At 40.2% G+C, this 21,865-nt stretch overlaps 1 protein-coding gene and 1 pseudogene across 1 annotated transcript in view; one reads left to right on the plus strand and one right to left on the minus strand.

The window, feature by feature from the left end:
* LIN7A (lin-7 homolog A, crumbs cell polarity complex component) overlaps window positions 1-13,076 on the plus strand; it is a 246,476-nt gene extending 233,400 nt beyond the window's left edge. Inside the window, exon 6 of the mRNA XM_013004082.2 lies at window positions 7,616-13,076. The gene's annotated coding sequence lies outside the window, so the exon portion shown is untranslated. The remainder of the gene's footprint in view (window positions 1-7,615) is intronic.
* Window positions 13,077-13,747: 671 nt separating this feature from the next.
* LOC101651644 overlaps window positions 13,748-21,865 on the minus strand; it is a 32,711-nt pseudogene continuing 24,593 nt past the window's right edge.

Raw genomic sequence — 21,865 nt, forward strand, 5'->3', positions numbered from 1 at the left:
TTGAACTGTTAACTGTGTGCTCAGTAGCTTAATGTGTACCCCACCCCACCACCAGGCTCTTCGGGAAATCAACAGTCCATCTTTCATAGACCTACCCCATAAGAGGATAGACCTGACTATCTGCTCCCATAAAGATGACCACGTAGGAAGCACTATGTGGGTGATTCTACTCTGCCATATGCCCTGTGACTCAGAATCAACTTGAAAGCTATACATGTACACACAATATTAGGATAAGCAAAAGATATTGCTACAAAATTATAGAAGCGGGATATTCAAAAAAGGTGGCAGGGTGGGGTGGGGATGTAGCATCTGACCTCTTCTGCTTTCACAAAGGGGACAGAGACCCACCACCACAGCTGCTCAAGGCCAAACCCTGTGAGGCTGAGGTCAGACATACTTCACATGCCAACCTGCCTTACCAATTCTCACACCAATCATCCCTCCCACGGGACTGTGTGCTTTTCAGCTGAGTTCAAAATTTCAGTGCAATGGTCACATAGAAATTACAGGCTAAACTCATGAGGATAAGGATGATTAAGAGGATTCACGGGTTACAATTTTGTTGTGGTTAGCTGCTGTCCAGTCGAATCCGTCCCATAGCGACCCCACATGCACCACAGACCGAAACTCTGCACGGTCCTGCACCATCGTCACAATTGTTCCTGTACCTGAGCCCATTAATGAAGCCACTGTGGCAGTCCCTCTCATTGAGGGCCTTCTGCTTTGTACCAGCCCTCCACTTCACCAAATGTGATGTCCTTCTCCGGGGACTGGTCTCTCCTGACATGTCCAAAGGATGTAAGATGAAGTCTTGCCATCCTTGCCTCTAAGGAGCACTCTGGCCTTTCCTTCTTCCAGCATGGATCCGTTTGTCCTTTGAGCAACACATACTACTTTCCATGGTCTGCTCCAGCGGCACAGTTCGAACGCATCTATTCATTTACAGTCGTCCATAGTCAATGTCCAAAGTTACAATTAGGGACCAGAAATGTCCAGGATGCGTTTGGTTTTTTTTTGCAGGGGGGGGCGGGGCGGGCGCGCGCATTGTTTAGTTTTGTTTTTCAGCAGAACAGCTACTTACCTGGGCCCACAGGTACACTTCTCTATGGTAATTGGTGTCTCAGCCATAAAGTCTTGTCCTTTTCCCTGTTCAGGCCATGTTACAGAGCTGTTTTACTGCTGTTGTTAAATGCCCCAAAGGTATGCCATTCCACCGTAACCCTTAGCCCAGCGGCACTCAGCTATAACTTCCCCATCTAGTGCCTGAGGACACCCCACTCAGCGAGCAAGCTTGCTGCCAGAAGACTCCCACCTTTACTTACTCCATGGGCTGGGAAGCCCACTCCGCTGTTGTTGCTCTGCTATCCTGCACTCCTCCGACAGCACAGCTGTCTGTCCCTGGGCAAGGGGTTCAGTGAGCCGGGTTATGGTGACTCGAAGGCCACACTCCACACCTGGCTCTTTATTCTTGATGGTAGTAAGATCAGAAAAATGATCATCACATTGGTTCAGGACTGTGACCAGAGTAAAGGATGACAACAAGTAACCCTCTTAATAGTCACTCACAGCTGAATTATGTAATGTATCAGCACCTTCTGCTACCCTCTCTCACCCAGACCTCTCTGGAAAATCATTGTTTGGTAGTAGTTACAGGCAAGAAGAGCCCTATCAAGCAAGTCACATGTACCACATGTATATTAAACAAGAATATGAAAATGTTAAACTATTGATCTATACCTTTCTGAAGGTGGTATTTCCATCTCACTAGCCACCCCTCAAAGAATTCTGTACTCCTCAACTTATGCTGTCAAATGTCAGCTTGGGCATCTTCGATGAACTCAAATTCCCTTTAAATGCTCTTTGAATTTGAGAAACAAAAAGAAGTTTGGTGGGGCAAGATCAGAGCTGTAAGGTAGACAGGGTCCGGTTTCCCAACCAAATTCTGCACTTGGCTGTGATGGAAAACAAAATTTCAGAGCAACTTGCCTAGCCGTTTTCTCAGCAATGCAATTCTTTAATTTTAAAAATTTTGTTCTTCATGATAAAAACTTATTTATCATCCTGTGTTCTTTAACAAAATCTTTCAAGATTCACAATTTGGAATGCCCCCCCTACCTGCCCCCCCAAAACAAAACAAAACACAGATGCCTTAATCTTCTGAGGTGACGTTTTGCAGTGAATTTCACATGCCCAGCAGAGCCCTGGTGGTGTAGCGGTTACTCACTGGGCTGCGATCTTCATGGCCGGCAGTTCTAAACCACCAGCAGCTCTGCAGGAAAAAGTCTAAACTTACTACTCCCATGTGTTAGTCCAGGTAGACTGGAGAAATAAATCCATAGAAACTCATAGGTGTATAAGACAGAGTTTCATCTAAAGGGTAATGGCGCATTAAGAAAGCATCTCAACTTAGTCCAGTCTAAACCCATAAGTCCAATATTAGCCTATATGTCTGACACAAATCTGTAAAGTCCTCTTCAGATTCACAAAACACATGCAATGACGCCGAATGCAGGGCATTCATTGGCCAGTGGGTAGAAAGTCTTTGGATCCAGTGGCATTGTAAGCATCTCAACACTGGCAGGGGTCTCTAAGTGACTTCTCCAGCTTCTCAGGTCTGGTTGCATCAGGGTAGATCCATGTGGCTTCTCCAGCTCAGGGCACTAGGGAATTCCATGTGTCTTGTCAGCTGCAATGTCTCCCAGGGAGTGAACAGAGAGAGAGAAGTGTCTCCCACCTCCAAGGAGGTAAAAACCAGAATTCTCAGGAGAGGGCCATGCCCACACAGAGGCCTCATTGGCTATGACCCAATTGACAAACTAGACTACACCCTTCACGCTTAATCCTCTCAAGCCTCAAACTGACTCCAGATTGTGTAACTACCACATCCCATAAACAGTTACAGTCCCAGAAACCCGCAAGAAGTTGCTATGAGTTAGCCTAGACTCGATGGTAGTGAGAGTGAGAGAGCAGATCCCTGTAGAATCTCTGCTTTATTGGGAGGCAGCTGCACAAGACAGAGACGCATATCATGGAGAGAAGTTGTCGGCAAGCATCCACTGATGGCAGAGACATGTCTGCCTGTGCTGTATTTGGAAGAAGCACATGCATATATGAACTGGAACTTACCCACCGCTACTGGGGTTCCAGGCCATATATGTTTATTCCACATAAGCCCATGTATATATGTGCTTCAAACGGCTCATGTAAAAATGGAATGGAAAAAAGGCGATTTTACATGAATTTTGAAATATATATCTATATATCAACTATCTATATCTACATATGTAACATAATGTATTTTGGTGTGTGAAGGTAAAGACCATTGCAAAAAGTATAGTTATGTCACAGTATATATTAGTAGGCACCATTATGTATCACAAAATGTTTAAACTGCATGAACAAAGTAAAGTCATTACTTTTGTGCCTGTATATAGTTAATAAGGTACTAAATAAATAAAAGTATATGGTTGGGATCAGTGCATTATGTAACTATAATTGAGTGTCTTGTTAGACGGTGGTGAGGTAGTTAAGTTGGTGGCCAGCTAAGACCTCTAGAAGTAGGTGCTATTGAAACTGAGACTGCAGGAAGAGGAGGAGCCTGTCCACCATTTGATGATCAAGGAAACGCAAAAGGAAGACAGGAAATGGTTACCTAGGGCAGGCATGTGGTTTTTGATGTTTAACCGAGATGGAGAAAGTTCAGGTTGTTAGGGAATAATGATTGAGAAGGACTACTGTGAATTATAAAGTCTATGAAATAGAGAGGCGTTAGGTCACAGATTGCTTTGTAAGTCACAGAGATTTTAGTGCGGTCAACGCCAAGGTTTTTAAAGCAAAGGAGTGACATGATCTGATTTATGTTTCAAAAAGAGCAGTCAGACTGGTATGGACAGAATAGATCATCACAGAATAAAAGTGGAAGCAGAGACCAAGTATGAGGCTGTTATGCAGTCATTCAGACAAGAGATAATGGTTCCCTGGACCAGGATGATGGAGCTAAGATGGGGTAGTATAGATGGTTATGGACATGTAGTTTTAACCATAACTTTTGCCTCTGTTACTCATGCCAAATTTAAAAGTCATATACCTTTAGAATTCATTCAAATGACTTTTGGTAATAGTAATTCATTATTCTTTAGTCAAATATTGACACTCTTTCAACTAACTAGCACATTTCTTCCTTCATTCTTAATAATATAGAAATGTACAAATTTTCCTAATTGGCTTACCACAATGACCCATCATAAAATGTCTCAAAATATGTCCAAAGAACTATGTTGCCACTGAGACTTCTAAAGTGTTCATGAAAACGCTCAATATTATGCCATTTTAATCATCTTCACTGTAAATGTTGGCTGGGCGTGTATCTGCTCTAGTCCTCCAGGCACTCAATCACCTCAGTTTCTTTTTGTGTCATACCAAAGTTTAAGTTTGTTTTATTTCTCTAAAAAAGAAATAAGGGCTACAGTATTTGCCAATTCAGTATTTTCATGTGTAGAATTCAACAAAATCATAGTATATGCTCATCAACAGTTTCCATTGCCGAATTTCTCTCACATTCCATCCTTCTCATTCTGGATAGCTCAACGCTCAAAGCTCAAAGCAGTGATGCTTTGAGTCAATACTGACTTGTAGTTCCTGACTCGTGGAGACCCCATAGGACAGGGTAGAACTCGCCCTGTGAGTTTCTGAGTAACTGTTTACAGGAGAAGAAAATCCTGTCCAGTTTCCTCCTGAGGAACTGCTGGTGGTTTCAAACCACTGACCTTTATTAGGTTTGCAGCCCAACTTATAAGCACCATGCCATGAGGACTCCTTTCATCCTTGATGAGCACTATTAAATTCTAATCTTTATATGTTAGCCTGTTCTAGGTATTTCATGCAATCATTCAAGATATATATATGTATATTATGATTGGCTAAGTTTATTCAGCATAACATTTTCCATAGTTATCTATGTTGGGGAATGTAGTCAGGATATTTACAAACTATGGTTTTCTTCCTCACCTGGGATAAATGGAGCTATTTTTTAGTAAACAAGAAGTCTATATTTACACCAAGACAGTGCTCGTAACTTGTAAGGTGCATAATCACAACCCCTTGAGATGAAATAGTAACCATTTCAAGTACAAGCAAAATACAACCAAATCATGTCATCCACGGATTTTATGGTGAATTCAGTCAAAGAGACCTACATTAGCTCCTGTTCAATGTTTAATTAATTCGATTTTTAAGGATTAAATGAGATTTGTTCCACTTACTAACTCAGACTAGGGTTGCTTCTTAGACGAGATCTGAAACTAATTTGACCCATTTGCTTTGAACAAATCCCAGAGATCCACCCCATGCCTCAGACACACTCAGGTGGAGTGCTCAGGGTGCTGTTCCCGCTACTGACAGCTTCACCTAGAGTTAGGGTGACCCAACTTACCTCCCAAACGGTAATCCTTACTTTAAAATATCCCGTGGCTAAAGTATGTTAGCAAGATCAATAAAACACACTAATATGAAAAAAGAGGTTTTTATTCCATAAGAAAGGTATAGTAGCCATAATCTGTTGTAGGGAAGCAATTAGCACATTCGGTAGAGGTGCTACTTCTTTCAAACGCCCCATGCTTTAGCTGTCCATTGCTTTCACAGCTGCTGGCCAGAAAACTTCAAAAAGTTTGAGGGAAAATGAAGTTAAAAGATAATGGAATTTTCCTACCAACTTTTTGAAGCCCCCTTGTATTCCAGACCTTTCCTCCCATTGGATAAATAGAGACCCATGATTCTTAGCAGAACTTACTTGTTCTAAGTGCCTTTCCCCCAGCAATAATGGACTCTTGTTTCCCAAGCGGACATGTAGCCACGTAATTACAGTGCATTAGGAACTCAGACTCTAGAGCTCTGTCACTTAAGAACCAAGTGACCTTAAGCGAGTTATTCAATAGAGAGCTTGGTAAAATGGTCCGTGGTGGCATTAAATAAGAAAAAGAATACAAAACCTTTCGATAACCTTTAGATACAACATTTAGTCTGGATACAGTTTAGCTGGCTAGCCCTGGTAAGCTTTGCACTACTAGCAGAAAGCTCAGAGGTCCAAATTCACCAGCTATTCCTCTTAGAGAAAGAGGAGGCTTTCGACTCCCATAAAGATTGGCAAAGCCTTGGAATCTCTAGATGGGCTTCTCTGAATGGGAAATGATGTGATGGCAGTGGATTGGTTCGGGTTGGTTCAGCCAACTGTGGTGACAGTTGTGGCATAGCAGCTAGCTATCACTGCTTTCATGTAATCTTTTTAGGTGATTCCCGAAGCTTGATGCAAGTTCTCAGGCTCACTTTGTCAGTCAGGGGGCTTCTGCATGGATAACTTCACCAGAGAACATCTTTAGAAGAACTGGCAGAGAGAGAGGGTTAACACAGAGTAGGGATTGCTCGGCCCCCAATTTCATGGTAACCGGAGCAATCTGTGCAAAAACGGTCTGTGTATTTTGCTTTGTAATGACTGAGATGAAATATCAGTAGAATTAAAAACAAAGATGGAAGGGCACTGTACTTCCTGAAACAAACAAACAAATGAAAACCGAAACAGGTGCTCAGAGACTTGGCTGACTCATGGCAGCCCCAGGCATGACCTGGGAGAACTATGTGTCTCTGGGTTTTCAATGACTGATTTTTCAAAAACAGATCGCCAGGACTTCCCGTGGAGGCATTCTAGGTACACGCTAACTTTAGTAGTTTAACAGGTTAGCTCGGGAGCATTCTAATGCTTGTGGGGGAGGCGTCTGGGAAAGCTCCCCAAATCTGATCATAAAGAGAGTTGTCAATTCAGTTCCATTCAGACGACGTCAAATTGAACAGAGACAGACTTTCCTCCTTTGTGGAAGAAATATATATATATAATACTATTTATATTTATTAGCTATATAAATAAGCATATCTCACATCTTTCTGCTACCAGCCCAAGGCTTAGGAGAGAAAATCCAGGGAAGATATAAGGTCTGCTTCATGGAAGAGCAACTAGTGTGTGAGGCCTATTAGAGGAGAGGTGTTGCAGGCTAGCAAATCGCTCTAAGAGTCATCCTATTAGGGCTATCAATGATTTGCCTTAGAAGCCCTGGGTGATGTAGTGGGTTATGTGTTGGGTTGTAAACCAAAAGGTCAGCAGTTAGAACCCACCAGCGATCTGCAGGAGAAAGATGAGGCTTTGTGCTCCAGTAAATATTTATCATCTCAGAAACCCACGGGAGCAATTCTACTTGTTCCTATCCAATCACTTTGCGTCAGATTTGACTCAGGGAAGTAAGTCCAGACTTGATTTTGTTATTTACCTTTCTAAAGAAAAATACAGTCATCTGAAAATAGGAGAAAGGAATGCGTACATTTGAAATGTTTCTAAACCATTTTTTATTTCATTTTCTGGAATAGCTGTGATTTTTCTAATCTTTTGGATAAGTCCTTCCTTTGCCAACCTCAAACAATCTTTTCATATGGGGAAGAGCTTGCCTGAATGACGCACCCAAAATAACCCTTGCTGTTGTCACATAGCACATGCTCTCAATATATTTAGAATATTGTAGCTGACAACTGAATGTTAATAACTGATTTCTCTTCATTTCCCCCCTTTCAGGTCCTTGAGTGCAAGCTACTTGATCAAACATCTGATAGTCACAAATTTGAAAACGTGCTTCAGAATCCCAGCACATAGGAAAAGGAAAAGACAACACTGCTGATTATACCTGTCAAGATGCTCTGAATACTTGGTGTATAAATTCTTTACCAAGGCAACTCGACACCTTCGTTCTCTGGGCATGAACCCCCATTATTGACGTGCCCTTTACACACACAGGATTCCCACTCACTGCAGTGGGAGTTCGTTGTGTGTAAAGGGAGAAGTTTTCCAGTCTGCAGACTGAAACAGTATTAGCACAATAAAGTCTGTGACTTTTGAATAGATCACTGGGGCCAGGATTAAGTGAATCTTGGTCTAAAGCGTTTCCAGAGATGAACAAACCCCTTGTTAGGCTATAGTTCAAACTGCATCAGTTCAAGGTTGCTGCCACTTATAAGAAACCTATACATTGCCCCTTACCCTGATATAGCTGGGTTGTCTGCATTGGAATTCCATTTAATTACAAATTCATCCTTACTCCCCTCTTGAAAATGGCAAGTGATGATACTATATTTATACTTAATTCAGGTTTTAGGAACAGTTGGCTTTTTATTTTGGAGTTCCTTAGACTTTATTGTGAATTAATAGAGTCGAGCCAGTTTAGCTCAACTTTTAGTTTGTTAGAAACAAGGATAGAGCACTCTAGGACTGTATTTTTTATTTAAGTATCGCTATTATTATTATTAATTCTAACAGAATATAATATATATTTATTCCACACAATATATATTATCAGAAGTTTATTTGTTACAAATGTAGGTCCTCTTCTTACCGTGTGTTAGGAATTCGGTAAGGGATGCCTAGCAAAGGCCCTAGCTGCATTGAACTTGTCCTCATGTGATGCATAGAACCCGATCCTCTGTATTTTACTATTGTTGTTTTATATTTTTTGATTGGTAAATGCTGGGGAATTCCAGTCACTTTCTACACTGATGTGCTTTCCGAAAAGTCTGACATATTACAACTTAGGCCTTTATAACACCAAATGACAATATATGAGAGCATATATACAAATATAAATATATATCATACAAAGTTTAGATCCATTTCTCCAAATATAAAGGGGATAGTCTTGGCATTCTGAGACCAATATATTATTCTTAAGATGAAGCATTGACAACCAGTGATATCCATATTGTAAATGAACAGAGGTTGCTTCCTTTAGAGGAAAAAGATGCCAACTTAACTGCACCTATGTATGTAGGTAAACAGACAGATAACATCCTGCAGAAAATGTCACTTACCAAAAATGGTGTGTTTAAAACCCCTTATACAGACTCCAACTATTGGTTTGTGATAAATCTGGGCAAATAAGTTGATTTTACTTTATGGAATGAAGAAGAAGCAACCTTTATTTGGGCATTTAAATACTTAAAGCACACACAAAAAATGCTCTTGACACAAGATGAAATATTTGCAATAGAGGATTAACACTGAGATGAATATTCAAATATCCCCTATTCTCAAATGTAGAAATTAATTTCAATGGATGAAATAAATTTGACATTTCAGACAGTCTACCTAATTAGAAACTTTTGAGGTTGAGGTTAGAAGCTCTCCTTTTGGAAATAAAGCAAAACCAGTTAGAGCTACCCAGCGCTTTTTGGTTTTTTGGTCCTTGTGGATGGCACTCTTTTCAATACCAAGTTCTACCTGCTCTTCATTGTAGGTCAACCACCAGAAACCATTGAAACTAAGAAGTACACCTATTTCAACAAGATCCCAAGATTCCCATCCTTCAAAACATACTTTTTTTTAAGAGAGACTTGCGTGTGAGGATCCTGTATGTTGTGTACCAGGTGTGTACAAAAGAGAGAAACACAATGAAAGGGAATGAATGAATAGAAAGTATGTCAGTGTGATCCACGTTGAGAGAAGTAGTTCCCATTTTTATAAGAAGAACTTAATAAAACATATATTTTAGTTATCATTTAACAAATGCTGAAGTGTTAAAGCTATTCAAGCAATGCCACAATATTCTCGTGAAGGGAAGTGTACACCCTCATATTGAGAAAATGGTCACTTCAACCATTTCACTACATTGTGTGAATGTGAGGCATAAGATGGAGATGTTTTTATGTAGCACAAAGTTGTTTGGTTAAAATTAAAGTTATCCATATATTTTCATACCAATGCAAATATTATTATGGTCTTACAGAAGCAGCTACAAAGGAGCAGATGCCTTCTATTTTGTGTGTTCTACAAGTCTTTGCTAATTCCTGCCCACTCCCATAATGTCAAATGCTGATACATGTATTCCAAGTTGTTGATCAAAATGAAGGAGCACCCATCACATACAAATGAATGGCAAAAGAGCCAGTTTTCATCAATAGAATTTTGAAGTTACTGACCTTCAAGCCTTCACCTACACTTTTGATCAGAGAATTAGGCTCCTTGTGGCTCTCTACGCTTCACTGGCGTTGGGGCTTATGGGAAGGGAAAAACGAAGAAAATAAAGAAGTACCATAATTTATATTAATGCTCTTTATTGTTAAAAGTCATATGTGAGCCACTGACATGCCAAAAATCATATTAAGATTTAAAATAAGCACACCAGATGGCTCTTACTGACCAATCGTTACACACAAATCAGGTCATCGATGTGGAGGAAAACAATGTGTGACTTTATTGGTGAATTTCTTTTATCATCAGAGGAGCTCTGATGGTGCCGACAGGTAAGCTGGGACGTTTGAAACCATCGGCCACTCTTCAGGAGAGCGATGAGGCTTCATTCATACTGCTGTAAAGATCTATGATTTCAGAATCCCCCAGGGGCCGTGTTACTCTATAGGGTGGAGTGAGGTGGCTCCACTGTGCAGCAGTGAGTTCTTTATGCTGATGAATTGGTGACTTCTTTCCGTCGATCAGAGTGATGGCCGCTAGGATGCCGTTTGTCCTCAACTCTTTGCTGGTATAATATTAAGGCCAATGCACAAAGCCTACTTTAGTAAAAGAAAGCCGGAACCTTCTGGTTAGAGCATTCATGCTTTGATAGTGTTGCTATTTGGAATAGAACATCTGCAGGGAGATAATGAGCTTAAATGACAATTGACTTTGCAAAGAATAACAGACTTTTGTGCTTCCTCAATCATGTAATCAATAGGAAATTCTCTGTTATGTGAATTACCACTATCTTTAAAGACCATTCTAAGATCTAAATGCAGAATCTAGTGTTCAGAGGCTTTTGTTTTCTCAGTCACTCCAGGCTGTCTCTAAGGAACTTGGCTAGAGATGGATGACACCAATTACCAAATGCAGTTTTCAGCAGCAACGAATCAAACTGATGTTGTCTCATTTCATTTTACTCAGCTGTGTCTATACAACTCTGATACACGGGAATATTTTGTCTACATCATTTTAGACATCTCGATATTTGTGGATATGTGAATAAGGCCTGAATTGCTCAGATTTTAGCTAGTTTGTGTTTGTCATACAGACCCAGTCTGTTGGTAAAGCCAGACTTAAGCAACATTGTAAAGCAGAAATCAACACCCTGAAAATTCAAGAAGGCCTCCACATAAAAAGATCTCCCCAAATATGAGTAGCTGCCTCCCACCCCCATCTGGTTTCTGCCTAGATGACAAATCCATAAGAAAAAGAACTGTGACTGCCTCGTTAACTGCTGTCTCCCTGGTGGCTGTGCCTAGTGCCGGCCATCGTCGGCAGTCCATGTTTGTTGGGTGACTGAACAGGTAGGACAAAAAGCCGACCATTTCGCAGATCTTAGCAGTCTCTATCTTAGAGAGTGTCTTTAATTTCCAAACATCATGTTAACACCAGAATTGAGTCTTGATGCATATTTTCGGGTTTATAAATTTGGAATGAAATTACTTCAAAAATTTCAAGGATTTCAGGACATTCAGATAAGAATATCTGGAGATTTAGAGACCTCCTTGAAGTGAATGGTCTCCACTTTTGTAATCGTATAAGAGAGCAGATTGCATGTTTTACAGGGGGGGTTTCAAACATAGTGCCGCTATAAGTCGCCATTGAGTTGATAACAGTGAATTTGGTTTTTTTCTTTCAAACATCAAACCGTTTCTAAATTTTGATTCCAACATAGAACTCTGTTGTCCATTTTATTAAATGATTTATTCTGTAAAAAATGAGGAAAAAGTATTTCATTATGGATATCATAAATGTTCCTTTCAAAAGTATCAACAACTTTCCTCTAAAGAATTCCAAGTAATTAGTTATAGCATCCCCAAATTTTCTTCTGCTTTCAAAAGGCCACTTTTCCCTTCATATCTGACTCTTTCCATGTACCTGAGTTAAAGTTGAATCGCATACATTTAAGACTTTCCCCTGTGTTCATTCATTTAATGAATAACTACTGTGCACATCCCAGGTGCTCAATTATGGAACTACATATGGAAACCAGATGAGCATCCCCCTGCATTGAGCTTAGTGTGAGGGGCTGAGGGGTTCTTCCGTTTCCTCTAGCCGTAGCTAGAATCTCCTGTTCACTGGGTCTCCATCACCTCTGATACAAATGAATGAAATCCCCTAGCCCCAGGAAAATGTGCCCAGATTAATATGACATTGGTTTCCTAAGCACACCATTCAAAAATTCTGCTCAATTTGTCCACATACCACAGTTACCGCAAACCCCAGTGATGTAGGTAAATAATGCTTATTTCATAACTGAAATTTATTAGGTGCATACTATATTCTATCTCCTGTGCTAAACACTTTCTTGGTTTATCTCATTTGATCCCTTCAACAATAAGTAGTTTCTAGTTTAGATAAGAAGACAAGCACAGAGATGTTATGTGGATTGCCCAAGGTTACACTGGTAGCGAGTAGCACTACAATTTAAACCCATGCAGCCTAACACAATGCACCCCTCCCTTATGCTAGTCTGTACTTTGGGGGGCATCATTAAAAATGATTCTCTATAACTGTCTAAAATGCATAGATGATTTGCTGTGTATGACAATATTTTGAAAATTGCAATATGAAAGGTTATTAAAGTATTACTCGGAAAAATCACATCAGTGGCAGAAACTGGGTTGGAACTCAATCTCATGTTACAGCTTCAGCTCATGAAAAATAGTTCAGGCCAGAGATGTGGATAAAAACAATGGTCCGGAAAACTTATGGCATGTTATAGTTATTTGAATGGCTTTTTGGAATTACATGTTGATAGCCACTGTGTGTATTTGGTGCTACAAAAACTGAAAGAAACAAATCCCCTGCTATAAGGGCTTATAATAAATACACAGTGTGCAGATGAGCCCAAGGTATTTTACATACATGGAGCAGGATTGGGCAATGGTCCTGGTTTCTCCTTGTCGCATGTGCATCATGTTTCCAATTGTTTTCATTATTTCTTCTGAAAGAGCTGCGAATTGTGCAGTGGTTCACCCTGACCAAAGTGGTATTATGCTGCTGGGAAGTAAAAGTATTAGACACCAGACTGGAAATGTTGTCTTCATTATCAATCAAATAACTTTGTTATTTTAAAAGCATGGCTACACAGATATTTTTAAATTCTGAGAGAATTTGAATACTTAGAAACTACATTCTTAGGTTTTGCAGCCCCTGACCATACAATCACTTCATCCTATTGAGTGGTTAGGTTTTTAAGCCAGTGTGAAAGGCAGGGACGGTGGGTCTAGCATTGCGATCAAAATCAGAACGATCAGGGTTCACACTTGCATAGAACTAATGCTTTCTAAGGGAACGGTGAGTTCTTGGCTCCTCTCTCATTTGCTCACAAAGAATCATCGGCATTATTTCAATGTATTATCTGTCCCTACCTCAGTTAAATGAATATGGAATACAACTCAAATTCAAGTAAAGCCAAAGAATCTTCTTAAGAAAACCACTTCCATAGCTCATTATTCGATGCTATTACGAACCAATTCCATACATAGCTGCTAGAGAGTGAATTCTGAGTCATGGTGACCTAAAGTAGCAAAGTGAGGCATCTAATGGTTCTGTGTCATCCTCGTGATCAAGGGCATACACTTGAGTGCATTGTGTCAACTATTGTGCCACTCCCTCATTGAGAGTCTCTTTCATCCTTGCTTTTGTTGTTTTCAGAAAGCCCATTTGTTTTCATGACAAAAGCTGCACTATAAATTTCTACTGAGTGCTGATGGTCACCTGACACATTTGCACCAGGCTATCTGTGTGACCAGCAGAGTCTAGCCATCAGACCAGGCCAGGAAGGTTCACGGAGGGGAGAAAGAGTCGGGTGTAGCTAAGCCTTGCTTTTAGCGCTAATAAATTCTTGCTTCAGGTCATCTACAATGATCTTGCCTTTCAAGTCCCAGGTCTTGATAGTGGGGCCTATGACAGCACAGAGCCAGTAGCAGTTAGGACTGAAGTGCAAGGTGTTTATGATGTCCCCTCTATCAAGGGTATAATGGTGCTTGCCTTCATTGATGTCCACAGCATGGCTTGGCCATCCTGGTCCCCAGAGAGAAGCACAGATGGGTATATCTGGGGAGAGAGTCCCACGTGTTTAAGTCATCTGTGTGGGCCATGTGGTTGGTTTTCAGCTTGCAATGAGCCAGTTTCCACACCTTAACCAACTTGTGCCAGCCATAGGAGACAATGGTGAGATTGCTGCTGTTGGGTGAAAAGTGGACATGCAGCACTCATTCCGAGAGGCTCACATCCAAGACGGTGCACTTGCGGACACCCAAAGTATCCCACGGCAGACCGTGTTTATCTTGGGAGCCAGTGACAGTCTGCTGGGTGTCACAAGAGATGGCCACACTCAGCCCATCCTTGTACAGTTTACAAATCCAAGTGTGATAGTGCCCATTGTGAGGTCCTAGAGGCATAGTGTTCCATCGCAGGAGCCGGGGAGGGCAGACTGGTCATTGGAAGAGAAGACTACATCACTCACAAAGTGAGAGTGACCACACCGAGCATGTTGGGGAATACCATAGTCTTCCCTGCCGGGCTTCCCAATAATGATGATCTTATTTCGAGAGGCAGACAGTATTCTGTCAGGAGTTGCAGAGTGGTAGCCACCTGGGTCACCTGGCCATTGTGGCCTTGAGGGTGCCATGAAGGGTCTTCTGCTCGGTGCCGGGGTTGCCACAGTAACAAGGATGGCACCAGATAGCTCAGAGACACCAGCAGCACCTCTCCCCCTGGTTGACCCTCTTCGTTTCGTCATTAAGTGTGATATCATCCACTGACAATTGATCCCTCAACATCAGCTGCTAGGGCAATGCTTTGTTGTGTGATCTGTACGTTTTAATATTGGCTAATTTTCAGAAGTAAATCACCAAGACATTCTAATTACTACTTTCTAAATAACTAACGATTTTAATTAAATGTTAAAATTAGTTAACATTTATTAATCTAAAATATTTTGAATGAAGATATGCAATTCACCAGTGGAGAAATTCAAATTTCCTATTGACAAAGTCATACCTGTCAACTTTTCTTTCAGCCTTTCTTTTCACACCTTGATTTCTCTTCAAAGCATTACCTTTTTCCGCTCAAATACAAAAGCCGTGAAGCCCTTTCCATTCTACCCTGGCCAAGGATCTTGAAGCATCTTCTCCTTCCCATGAGTTCCTAACTGCTTCCAATTACCACCTCCCCCCAACTTTTCTTTGATAGCTCTGCTGAAAAAACAATTCTGAATTTGATCCTTTACTCGAAGCCCCCCCAAAAGATGACATACAAAGTTTCGTGAGTGTGGCGTGGATTTGGGAGGACGTTACAGCGCTTTCCCTAAGAAGTGGAAAGTCTTCGGGAACACGGCCCTGATGTTGAAAGCTTGCACATGGTGTGTGAATTAGAAGTCATGTGGGTCCGTAACAATGAAAAGCAACACAAATGTCCCTTCAAGATAAACATAAACTAGCAGGACTCGATGCTGAAGATAGCTACCATGACGGCATCAGAATACAAATCACATTTTTCAACCTTTTCACCTGGCACGTGTGTGGTGGGGATGAGGGACAATTCTGAAGGATAGCCAGGAAAAGGGGTGATCTGTGACCTGGACTCACCTTGTAACTGCAGTACTTTGCTGCTATCTATGGGGATCATTCCCTGGGACTAGCCCCAACGTTCCTTCCCCCAAGCTTTCGATCATTCCTAAATGCCCTTTTCCTCTCCCTTTAAATACTTGACAAAATATTCAACTTTTAAGATCTATTCCAAATATCGATCCTTGGTATAAGAAGCTTGTTTTGTTTTTTCTATTTTTTTTCAGGTTTTATGTTGTCTACACTATAATCAAACTCTTGTGGTATTTGTACCTCTACTTAGCTTTTATCTTAACTTGTCGTGTAGTATACCCATTTATGTCTTTACCTTCTTAATTTCCCCTAAGGTTACTAATTACATAGAGTGAGTTCTTGATAAAAATAATTGCTCCTTCATTTTTCAAATTTATAGGAAAACTTCTGGATTATTTTAGGCCTAACCCAGTTCTTTGTAGCTCATTCAAGTTCATCAGAATTGAGAACTCAGTAACAATCTTAATCATTGAGTATATTAGTTTAAAAGGAAGAAAAGAAAAAGTAAGTTACTCTAAAGTGGTAAATCTTTCAATCTTCTTTTCTGAGTATTATCTTTATGCACACACACAATAACTTTGCTGCTGATTACTGATTTATCTCTATGTACATGTCCATTTGGAGAAAAACACGGCTTTCTACTTCTCTAAGAAGTTTCGGTCTCCAAGCCTTTAAGACCCCAGATGCTATATCTTTTGATAACCTGGCACCATCAACTTTCTTCACCACATTTGCTTATGCACCCATTTGTCTTCAGTGATCATATCAAGAAGGTGGCCACCCACTGATATGATTTTTTGTTCTTTCATGCCTGATACCTGGCTCTTCTACACCTCGTGGTCGCACAGGCTGGTGTGCTTCTTTCATGTGGGTTTTGTTGCTTCTGAGCTAGATGGCTGCTTGTTTACCTGCAAGCCTTTAAGACCCGAGACGCTATATCTTTTGATAGCCGGGCACCATCGGCTTTCTTCACCACATTTGCTTATGCACCCACTTTGTCTTCAGCAATCATGTCAGGAAGGTCTGCATCATGGAATGCCAATTTAATAGAACAAACTGTTCTTGCATTGAGTAAGTACTTGAGTGGAGGTCCAATGTCCATCTGCTGCCTTAATACTAAACCTATAAATATATGCACATAGATCTATTTCCCCACCATCCTATATAAATAAATTTACATATACACATGCCTGTATTTATACCTCTATAAATACCCTTTGCCTCCTAGTTCTTTCCTCTATTTCCTTTTACTTTCCTCTTGTCCCACTATCATGCTCAGCCTTCGTTTGGGTTTCAGTAGTTTCTCTTGGTTACATTGCCCTTGATGAATCCCTACCAGGCCTCTCACACCCTCCTTGCCACTAATTTTGGATCACTTGTTGCTCCCTTATCCTTGGGTTGGTCAACACCACCTCCTTTTCCCCACCTCCCCCTTTCCCATGTACCCCCGGAACCATCAGTCTCGTTGTTTTCTCCTCCAGACTGTTCATCCAGCCTATCTTATCTAGATAGATATGCATAGATGATAATATGCACCAAAAACACAAGGCATAGCAAGATGAAGCGACAAAAGAGAACACAACAATGACAACAAAAAAGAAAACCAATGACCCAGTAAAGAATAAATTAATTAAAAAAGAAAAAGAAAAAAATGTAAAAAAGAAAGAAAAACCTGTAAATAGATCAAAGACTGATTTTTGACCTCTAGGTGTGTCCTCAAAAAAAAAAGTTTCAGTCTCAGAAAACCCACAGGGGCAGTTCTACCCTGTCCTATACCACCATGCCTATGAGTCAGAATCAACTCTATGGCAGTGATTTTGATCTTTGGAGTTTGGCTGTTTGTTCCATGGGACAAAATTGTAAGGAGCAAAATGGTATTTTGGGGAACAAGCAAGAAGTGCAATATAACACCACTTCCAATAATTCTCCATTAATGAGTGGTCCTGTCTATAAACCAACAGTAAGATTTGCCTACTCTTCACTGATGTGTCTTTCACATTCAAGCCATTATATTAAAGGAGGGGCTTGAGGAACTAATTGTTATTGCCTTAACGGCTGTAGTTTAAATTGGAAGACAAGATATGACTAATAATATAAAAGCAAACATCCACCCACCCTTTGCCACAGGTCATGCATGTATGAACATGTCCTAGGAATTCATGCTAGCGCTAGTTTTATCTGCATATAACCTTTATCTACTCAACATAGTCAACATCTAACATAATACAAATTTTGGTTCATTTACACCCAGTGACAGAAAACATAACATCTTAAGAAAAATTACCACACATGCACATTTTCCCCACATTCTTTAAATTAGAATAATTCCAAACAGAAGTTCAAGATACCAACACAATATAGTTTCAGAGAGTTTAATTGAATTTTGGTTTCATATGGGCTTGGAATTACTTTGTTGCTATAGTTCATAGAGGTATAGGACTGAGAGGCTCGCTGGTTGTTGCCAAAGAGGACCCAGAAACAGTGCATACCTGGACTTTTTCTAAAACAGCAATCGTTCACCAGGTCTTCAACTTTGCAAACCCAAGCTCATTTTCCCATTTCCAAGACACCCAGATAGACAGTCCTTGTCATGTCTTTTCTCAAAATAAGTACTATTTTTAAAATGTCATTAAATCAATTCTGACTCATGGTAAACCTCATGCGTGTTAAAGTATAACCGTACTCCACAGGGTTTGCTCTGTTTTTCTTTCTATTTTTCATGTAGCTTGATGTCCCGGTGGGCTCCTGCCTCTAGCCTTCTGATTCACAGTAGAGTGTGTCAACCCTTCGGGAAACCTAGAGGCTCCAGTTATGGGGGCATTAGGGGTAGGCATGTTAACTCTCCAAGGTACCCCAGTTTTGAAAATGCTTTATGCTAACAACCTCCCTAGAAGTAGGAAACCATAGAGGCCTATTTTACATGAACTTCCTCAATTCAAAAGATGACTAGAATATTTCCTTTTTTGTGGCCAATAGCCACAACTCAAACTCAGTCAACCTTGAGTGAAAAAGAGAATTGATAACCCCAAGACAGATACTCCCAAGGCTAGATGAAGAGTCTCCGTGTTGATAGACATCTCACCTCTTCTTACTTTTCTCTCTTCTGCGCTCCTGTTGCCTTTCTTCCACTTTGCTTTTGACTCGTGTTCTCTCCCGTTACAATCTCCCTCTCTCCTTTCTGCATTACATAGGGTTCCCTGTTGTCCTAGATATATCCTTAATGTAAGATATATCTTTTTTCAAAGCAATCAAAGCTATTTTCTTCCTTATCTATATCTTGCACTTACACAGACTGAATAGTCCTGGTTGGCTCTAGTCTTCATCAGGTGAGGTTAATCACAATGGAATAAGTGAATCTGGCTCACACTCCCACCCATACATTGATGGGTGCTCTTTACTAGTTGCAGATGAATAGAACCAGGGTAGAATAGGACAGGTCCACTTCATAGCCAGTTAACAAAAGAACGACAAAAGCAACACAATGATCATAGTGGGGTTACAGGTAAGATAACACAGTACCTGGAGAAACTGCTTAACAAGGATATGGGATGCTGGGAAAAAGCATAATTTGTGGCAGATAAATACATCACAATTACAGGCAGGACTACAAGAGTGAGAAGAGACCAAACTAGGGGTATATACAGTATTCTAAGTAGAAAAGCTTATAAGATTGGTTCAGTGCTCACAGATCAAGGCAGTCAGGATATAACTTGTACCCCAAATCCCATCAAGGGCAACCCCCTAGGACTTAGGCTGTTCCTCTCAGGGCAGGTTAAGGAAGTGGTAGTACTCTATTTTCTAATACCCTCTGCCTAAGGGCAAAGCTATTCACAATGCTGGTTAATTGTCACAAAGAATTCAAAGGAGGCTGAAACTTTATGGAGAGCTGAAAAAAAGAAGGAATTAAGACCTTGTCATCTGTAGCCTTTCTGCAAGCTGATGCTCAGAATTTAAACTCAAATATAGCACGAACAACAACAATCTTTTCCATTTGAATTTGACCTTCCAGAGGTGACTAAAAGGAAACATCAGGGCAAACTCATTTCCTAGCTAGAAGATGGCTGGGTTGCAGAAATCTATAGCTCTCCAACAATGCCACTGGTTTTATAGCCATATGATTTAATCAGAGAGTTCTTAGGAGAACTGGAAGTGAGCCCCTGAAGGAGGGGACATACAGGAACAGTGCATTTGAAGACTGGGATGCTTACTGCAGGGAGACTTCACCAACTAAATGCACTACCTGGGAAGAACAGGCTGTTCCATCCCAGGCACCTGTAGCCCTCAGGGCTTACAGAAGAAGGATTTAATGGGTTGTAGTGTTCTTGGACTAATGTCATAGAGCAGGCTATTAGAGAAGGAACATGGAAGGACTTGAAAATTGGATCAATGTCTCATTATTGTACAAATTTCTAAAATTGTATTTTCTTTCATTTAGCCTCTGACCAGGAGCAAAACATCCACGAACAAGAAAGAGTCTAACTATCAAACTGCTTAAGTAAATTCGGGGAAAAGATGACTCTGGAGAAAATATAAATATAGCAATTTTAAATAGCACTGACTTTAATTTCAGTATAATTTAATTTAAGTGTAAAAAAGAAAAAATTTGTGGAATCAGTCCTAGATATTATTAAAATTATTGCAAGGGAGAATTCAAACATGCCTTGCCAAAAACACTGATTACAGAAGAAGAACACATCATTTTTACCTCCAGGTATGAAGATTCTTCAGTAAGCTCGTAATACAAAACAATTCTATTACATTCTCATTTTAAAGTTATTTTATCATTTTGTGAGTGCTTATATTTGAATAAAGCCTAATAATACAATTGTAGCAATGCTTCCAAATGTGACCTTTAAGGGAAAGTCGGTGTAACAGCCCCACAGTCCCAGCTTTTGCAGTTATATAACAAAATCAGAAAAATTAAAGTGTGTTCTTTTTCTCATAAGACACACATTACTTTTCTGTTGACAGATTTTATTAGACTTTATTACATAATTTTTTATTGGATTTGATACAGTGGAATCCTGATCTCCACTCAGATGGTTATTGATCCCAAGCTGCTGTGTCCCTTCCCCTAGAAAAGCCATGAACAAGAACTTTAGAAACTGATGATACAGTACATGCCATGGTGAGGAAGGCTGTCCTGAACTGGCGAGTGTGCTAAAATAGAAGGAGAAGGCTCTCCTAGCTGGGCAGAGAGGTTATATTTTTAAAAATTAGCTTAAGTTAGGCTCCACCACCTTCCAAATCTTCCTAACAGTACAAATTTCTAAGGAAGACCTAATCTCCCACCACAGACAAATGGAGCAAAAATTAACCCAGACCCATGTGCCTGTGACAGCTCTGCTCCGTGAGGCTTTCAATGGCTGGTTTTTCTAAAGTGGGTTGTCAGGCCTCTCTGCCGTGGCTGCTTGGGATGCCTCTGTGGGAGGACTCCAGTCTTTGGGTTGGGATCCCTGAGTGTTAACTGTTTGTACCACGGAAGAATTCACATGATGAGATTACCTATTAAAGATACCTCTTTCTGTGATCTGATGATGGATTCAGAATAAAGGTGTTGCTTGGTAGGAAAATTCAAATGGGAATGATCAGGGAAAAAAATATTTAAAAGAATGATGTGGGAAGAATCAAAAGAAACTGGAAGGAATGCGCGTAATTTTACTAAAATAATTTGTCAACATCTCAACTTGTTCAAGAGGTACATGTGATCAAGAACCAATTAAACTGTTGAAAGAAGTCCAAGCTTTATTGAAAGCATGGCTTTACCAAAAATAAATAAAAATACAAGGCTCTTAGAACAGAATACCAATTGAGATAGTTTAAAAAAATATGATGCAATGCTGGAAAGTCTCATTCATCTAAGGCAAGAAATTTGACAGAGTTGGCCAATGGACTAGAAGAAATCATATTCATGTACATTGTAGAAAAAGTTAATGCATTGAATATAGGACAATATCATGAGTATCATGTACACACATAATTTGATGAAGATAATTTTTAAATGGCTGAAGCCATATACAGACAGAGAAATGAAAAACTCAAGGTGGATTCAAAAGAAGACATGCAACAATGGATGTCAGGGTACACCAGTCCCTAGCACATCATCACGGGTTCCGTAGGCACAATTGTACAGTGATAATAAATAAAGATTATAGCATGAGAAATAGAGGAGAGACTGAAATAATGGAGTCAGACACATCTCATGGTAGCA

The sequence above is a fragment of the Echinops telfairi genome, unplaced genomic scaffold, assembly GCF_000313985.2.
Source record: "Echinops telfairi isolate 266 unplaced genomic scaffold, ASM31398v2 ScPeMD7_2;HRSCAF=8, whole genome shotgun sequence".
Taxonomy (NCBI): Eukaryota; Metazoa; Chordata; class Mammalia; order Afrosoricida; family Tenrecidae; genus Echinops; species Echinops telfairi.